We start from the raw sequence: 7,957 nt of genomic DNA, 5'->3' as shown, positions 1-7,957 counted from the left end.
AGCTAATTATTCCGATAACCGATTTGAAACATCTTGTTTTTGCCATTCAACTTTTTTTCGAAATGATTGAATGAATGAATGTTTTTCTTATAGTCAACAACAACAACAACAACAACAACAACAAAAAAAACTTCTACCACAAGGTAATTAATTGAGTGGGAAAAGGTCATTTCAAAACCAAAAGAGTCAGCCAAGAAAAAAAATCTGCACGGTTTGATCATTCATTGCAAAAAAAAAAAAAAAAATACATGTAATGTTAATGAAAACAGAATAGAATCAAATACGAAAGGTGAAACTGAGAAGAAGTAGGAAAAAAACTGTCATTTTTCAAAGCTAATCAATCAAGTCACCTGCTCGAATCTACAGAATGAACACGAGTGTGCGAAACGACAAGAAAAAAAAATAAATGAAATCTGATGAACAGAGAGTGAGAGAGAGAAGAAGAAAGTAACAAAATTTTTCATTTTGAAAATCACAATCTCAACCATCAATTTTTCTCACTTTGTATTTCCGCTTTTTTTCACCTATCCATCGTTTATTCTTTTTGTTGTTGTCTGTTGTTATTAGTAGGTTTATAGTCGTTAAATGTATTCGATTATCAAATGAAAGTTTCGGTTTTAGTATATATATCATATGTATGATTCATTAAATTCATATCTATTTTCATTGAACTTTTTATTTACAAAATATCATCATTGCTTGGCCCATTAGTGAGTTGCGAACAACATTGTGTATGTATGAGATTGGTTCGTGAGGCACAAAAAAAATTTCATTTCAGGTCTCATTTCTCCTTATGATTCTTATTCGTTATAAATAATATCTATCTATCCATATATTCATGTGTGTGTCTATCATAACTATCGATTGAAAAAAAATGAGAGCAAAAAAAATGAAACTTTGGAAATGAGAGAATAAAATAGATCCGGGGCCAGAAAAAAAAGGAAACCGTCACGCAATGGCGTGCTCATCATTTTAAATAGAAACAAGTAACAATAATAGCAAAAAAAAAAATCTTTCATTTTGGGGCTTGACACAGTACTGGTGATGATGATGATGATGATTCTGTTTCATGCGTCCTTCTATTGATTCATCTATTATTTATCATCATCATCATCATTACCACCAAATATTTATAAATACTGAGGTTTATTATTATGAATCAAGATTGAATTCTCACTAGTAATAATAACGATAATAACTATTACAACATATACATCATAATCATCATCATCATCATCATCATCATTTATAGATCATGATTATATTATGAAAATGTGTATAAATAAAAAAAAGAGAAGGTAGAATAGCCAAGCTCAAAATAATGTGACATAATGAAAAGAAGCTTATCATATCTCTATATATCACATTTATATTGGATATCGTGTATACACCTTATGTTTTTTTGTTGTTGTTTTCATATTTTTTTTTCAAACAAAACTGTTATACAATATATATGATGATGATGATGATGATAGTATTTATTGGGCGCGTTTTAATAAATAAAAAAAAAGCAAAATGTTGCAGTAATGCCAATCCATTATGTGTGTGTGTGTGTGTGTGTGTGTATATATCCTATTCATTTTCCATTATTCCATTATTTATGTGTGAATGTAATGTAATGTATTTTTATTTTCTCGTTGTTGTTGTTGATTACATTCAATTCTCTCTCACACATTTATTTACAACAAAAATATTCATTTCTACAATAACATCATCATCATCATCATCATTATCATTATGATTATTGTGATCATAATCAAGAGAGAAAGAAAAAATAATCCATTCTTTTCAGTTGCAATTATCCAACAACAACAACAACAACAATGACGACGATGAAGATGAGAACAAAACAACAAAAAAAAAATCTAGACTATATTATGGCTGCTGATATCTGTGGATATCTTTGAAGCAGAAACCGAAACAATTTACCCAACAAAAAAAACAAAAATGAAAGAAACAAGACAAAAAAAATAAGATGAAAATTACTTTTCAAATCATCCAAGCATGCATTTCATATTTTTAGCCATAAAGAAAAAAAAGAATAAATTTCAGGCAAAGGAGAAGAAAAAAAAACTGAAGCAAAGTGATAAATCATTTCATTTTGACTTGAATGCAATTCATCAACACAATAACAACAACAACAACAGAAATGAATGTGAAAATGGAGAAAGAAAGAAAGAAATGAAAAACTGTGCAACCGAACTACAGTTAGATTTTTTGGAGAAGCAAAATAAAAAAAAATAATACTGATCACTATCATCATCATCATCATCGTAATTTACAACAATATCGAATCGAATCAAATTGAATCGAATTGAATTGGAACGAAATAAAGAAGAAAATGTTCCATAATGATAATCACGATCAAGCTGCTGCTGCTGCTGCTATTGAAATAATGATGATTATCACATAACATTCTTATGGATGAAAATTTATGAATGATGATGATGATCTTCTTCATTATTCAGGTACCATGTTGTTGTTGCTTTATTAACCGTTGTTTTTGTTGTTGTTGTTGTTAGAAATGAATTTTTATTTTTCATATAATTTCATTTCATGATAGATTCAGATTTCAATTCAAACGAAATCACGCATTTTTTTCATCATTTTTTTTTGTTTTGTTTTTATTGTTTGAAATTATAATTACAATCATGTTTTTTTCCTTCTCTCTCTCTCTCTCTTTTTCTGTTAATTATGATGAACATATCTTTCATAATTTTGTTTCTCTTTGAGTTTATTTACCACTGGTTATTATGATTATTTGATGATCGAGAGATTTGGATTTTTGCACTGAATTGTTTTTTGTGTTTGTGTGTGTGTGTGAGTGAACAATATAAATGAATGAATTTTTGGACGGAAAAACAGATGAAAAAAGGCGATGTTTTTCGGGAAAAAAATGGGATGGGAATGAATAACAAGAAAAAAAATGATGGACAACAACAACAACAACAACGAAAACAAAAAACGAATTATGTTCAGTAGCTGATTAATAACCGCAACTGCAACTGTAACAAATCTCAAAATCTAATCCCATTTATACATGTCGTAATGATCTATGGAAAGGATCTCGAAAGAGTGAAAAAGAAACAAAACAAAAAAAAAATAAATTACTGAACATCAAATTAAACAAATGGCCACAAAGAAAAAAAAATGATTGAATGAATGGTCATCTGCTTGAATCATGATGATTATGTTGATAGTTAAAATCTTGTTTTTTTTTTTGCTTTTTCCAACTAACTGCTGCTTTTTGGTGGCTAAAATCCGAAAAAACATCATCAATTATCACGATGATGATAATGGGGAAAAAAAATCTACAAAAATAATTTGCCAACAATCACTGGTGTGTCCATAAAACGGAACCATATTATTCTGGACCAAAAAAAAAAAAAAACATATTATTGTTATGTTGATTACAACAACATTATTCTTTCAACAATAGAGTTATGTATGTATGTCATATTGAATCGTATCGATTATGATCTCGATGATGATGATGATGATGATGATGTCAAAAGTCAAAATACAGAACAACAATAAATTGTGGATAAAGGCAAAAAAAATAAATGCTAGAAAAATTTGATTCGATATTTGAATCGAGGTTCGATGATAAATGATTGTGAACAAAAAAAAATTCATTGAATAATACAACAACAACCATAACGACCATTATGGAGAAAAAAAACCACATCATTGTTAATAACACAAACAAACAAACAAACAATAATGTTCATGTGATCTATTGATCATTGAAATTGATTTGTTTGCTCGTTATACGCGTATGCGATAATGATGTGGTGTTCCAAACGTGGCCATTATTTCTTCGTTTCTTTTTTTTATACTAACACCATATACAAATATAAATGTTTAAGTGTTACACGCCTTTTTTTCATCAAAATGATTCTATGATCTTGGAACAAATAATTTTCATTTGAACCGAAACAATTTTTTCTCAAAGGTAATTCTATGAATTTTTTCTCATCATTGCACCATTACAAAAAAAAAGAAGTTCACAATCAAAATGAAGAAATTTTTGTCCAATCTTACTAGAAGTAAAAAAAAAATGTTTTCATTCATTTCACCCAAAATGATTGATATTGATTAGTATTTGTTTGTATATAAGTGGAAATCAAGATGTTTTTTTTTGTGTGTGTGTTTAGTACAATTGTTACTGTTCAAACGTTATCACCCCCCTCTGTTCCGCCCAAAATATCATTGATCCTCTTACGGTGTTGTTGTTTATTCAAAAGTGTTTCAAAAAAAAAAAAAAAATATTTCTTTTGCCTTTTTTTCTGGTTGATCACTTCATTATCTGGATGACATAGAAAAAAAACTGAGCAATACCGGAGACAAACTACCGTTTCTTATTGCCATTATTATTATTATTATTGTCGTTGTAATGTTATTGTTCAAACAATGAACAGAAAAAAAAATCACTAGAAAACTACCGCGACAAGCTTAAAGCTCATAATTTACTCAATCGGTGACAATAGGACCAAAAAAAAAACATGTGTTATTTTGCTTGTCGGTGGGTTGATATTATATTATTGAATGAATGAAATAATGTATATAAAGCCGATTTTCAGTGGATATTGATCACCACCACCACCACCAATCTCCCTCTCAATTCTGCAAAACACTCATATACACACACACACACAAACACAAACACAATCGATTGTCATGTAGTTCGTACGACAAAACAATTATTATTGTCACCAACATATATATATATTCATGATGATGACTACGAAAACAGCGTCGGAAAAATAAAAATATCGAACAATCTATGAAACAAACACACCACTTGAAATATATATTATATTATTATGGTCTGGGTTTGTATCATTCACGCGGTAGGAGTGATATTCACAAATAGCTTGCGCGTGATCAATTGTGTTATTACAAAAAAAAATAAAAATAAAAATATTTTTCATTTGTCACAACATCGATCCAGTAAGAATAATGTTTTTTTTTTGTCTTCATTTGTTTGAATAAAAACGAAAAACAAGGTAAAATGACCCTCAAAGGCAAAAGTCGAGTATTTTGTTTTGGTTTCTGGATCAAAATACCAAACATGCACAATTGATACATAAACAAAAAAAAACAACAACAACAATATGGTTATATGTTACCATACCCACATTTATATTGAGGACAGATTGTTTTCAATTTTGTTTTATATTTATTTATATTGTGTTATTGTTGCTCTAATTTTTGTTGTTTTCGTTTGTTTTTACTGAATTTACCTGAATGAATATCTATTGTTACGATAAGCTGATTGTCTTCCAACATTCAACAACAACAACAATAATAATAATAATACTGTATATAACAATAATCTAAGTAAATCATTTTTCATTCCCTCTCTTTCTTTTGTGTTTTGATGGCGAATATAGAACAATCTGAATATCATTCTCATCACTCGGATATTCATGCACAAACACCCAAGAGAAAATATTCAGATGAAGATTTCACAAAAAAAATATTCGAAATGAATTCAACGCATACACTGCTCCATCTATTATTACAAAATTTAATTGTCGATGGATTTTTATTCCTGATATTGCTTGAGAAAATAACATTTACTGAACTGATTTGTTGATATTTTTTTTTAATATCATCTATCATATTATCGATTTGACAATTTTAAATTGATTGAAACAATCTTTAATCTTTAACATTAATTGGTTGACATTTGTAATTAACTTTGCCAAACCAAAAAAAAATGTCATTGTCAAAACAAAATTGTATATAAATCATAACATTTGCATATAAAAGACATCAAATACATCAATATTTAACACCTGATACTTTGCGAAAAACGACCATATATCTATTTATTGATGCAAAATGAATTGGAAAATTTTCTTGATGATTTATATCTCAACAATGATGATTGATTGTCAACCTAATACCGGTGAATACAAAGACTTGGACGTGAACGATAAAACATTTCGAAAAATATTTTTCTCATTGGAACGCCAAATGGATGATCGATTAGATTCGAATATAGTACATCGAATAGCTAAGATTCGCCAGGCTCAAATACAAGTAGTTTCCGGTATCAAATATCGGGCTGCGTTTAATTTCGGTGAAACCAATTGCCAGAAAACAAATGTGAAAGACATCAAATCCTGTGATTTTAATGGTAAATATTTGAGTTGTTTTGCTGAGATTTGGTCTCAATCTTGGTTAAATAAAACTGTTTTGTTGCATTTCACTTGTTTATAAATAATTTTATTATTTATTTTTGTTTTAATTATTAAAATCTTACATTTAACAATTTTTTTCTGTCGAATTGAATTGAAAATGTGTTCAGGATCCATTTACCGATTGTTGATGTATAAACAATCAAATTTTGTTCATTTTCGTCAAGAATAGATGGCGTACACGATGTTGATAAACTTTTTTTAAACAAATTCTCAGCATTTATAATGTAACGCCATCTATTATGATTTGAGAAAAATAATATTTACAAATTAATCAACGATCAACAATATTTAAATCCAACGACAATAAGAAATGATGATGATGATGATGATGATCGAGGATGAGATGAATGACTTTTAATATAATTTTTTTCAAATAATAATTATTCAGTCACTATATAATAGATTGACAACAACAGCAGCAAAAAATTCGTATATGAAATCCAATTCACACAGTCAGGATTGTGATTCGAATCATCATTTAGCCATTCATTCTGTTAATGATACTATTTAAATAGACTAAATGATCATTCATTTTTTTTTTACTGGCTAGCCAACAATATTAAAACTTAAACAGCCTATAATTTAATGCCATGAAAATGAATATTATATGCACACACAAAATAAGATGCTATGTGTGTGTGTGTTTAAACCTTCAATTATCCTCATTTTAGGCACAAAATAAAATGTCTGATTCCTTATTTCTGATAAGCAAACAAACAAAAAAAAGACACAATCATCATTGTGAATCTATCCTGGGAGACTGTTTTTGTCATTTTTATCATTGTTAAACATTTGATTTCCGTTTCGAAAACATTTACATCAACAATCATCAAAATCATTTTAAATTGTCAACGTTTGATTTTTTTTTTGTTTGACTTGTTTTCTCGTTGGTCGATCAATGGCGCCAAATAATCAGCCAACCGAAATGATCACTTGTGTAATTGTGTGACCAATTTTTTTTATGTCCACTAAAACACAAGTGATCATTATTATTATTATTATCTACAGAAGTAACAACCACACCACTACCATTCAACGGAAAAAAAACTAGAACATGAACGACAATTGGATGATTAATGATTTTTTTTTTCTTATTTCACCAACATTAATGATACACACGTAGACAAAATTATTGGTGAAAGAAATAAACAGTTATTATTATTATATTACATAAACGTCTTAATTTATTGTGTCCAACAATGACAACGACATTTTTAAATTTACAATTCTTATACACAAGTGGCCAGTGGCTACGGCTTTATTCAGCTCTCACGGTTTTTTTTTTTTTTTTTTTTTGCTCTTTCTCTTGTCTGATGTGTGATGAATCCAGAATGAATAAATCAATGAATTCTTGAATTTTATCAATGGGAACCTAAAAAATTCTTTTTTTTCTTGTACAAACAATCATCATTGAACATCAAGTAGAAGAAAAAAAAATTTTGTAGTTTTTTTGAATGAATTTAAAAAAAAAAATTTAAATCTCTTAAATCTTGAGTTTTTTTAAGTTTGATTTGTTTGTTTGTTTGTTTGTTTGTTCGGTTATTGGTTGTTTATAACTCCTCTTGACCTTTCCGGTGGATGAATAAAGACATTTTGCAGAATAAAAGAAAAAATACATTTGACCTTTATCACTCTATTCGATAATGATGATTGTTTTTCTTAACGATTACGAATAAAAAAAACCATTTTGACCTATTGTGATAATAACATAATCAAGAAAGAAAAAAAAAAGAAATTCGAATCAT

Source organism: Dermatophagoides farinae, chromosome 1 (assembly GCF_024713945.1).
Source record: "Dermatophagoides farinae isolate YC_2012a chromosome 1, ASM2471394v1, whole genome shotgun sequence".
Classification (NCBI taxonomy): domain Eukaryota; kingdom Metazoa; phylum Arthropoda; class Arachnida; order Sarcoptiformes; family Pyroglyphidae; genus Dermatophagoides; species Dermatophagoides farinae.
This window is presented reverse-complemented; position numbering follows the sequence as displayed.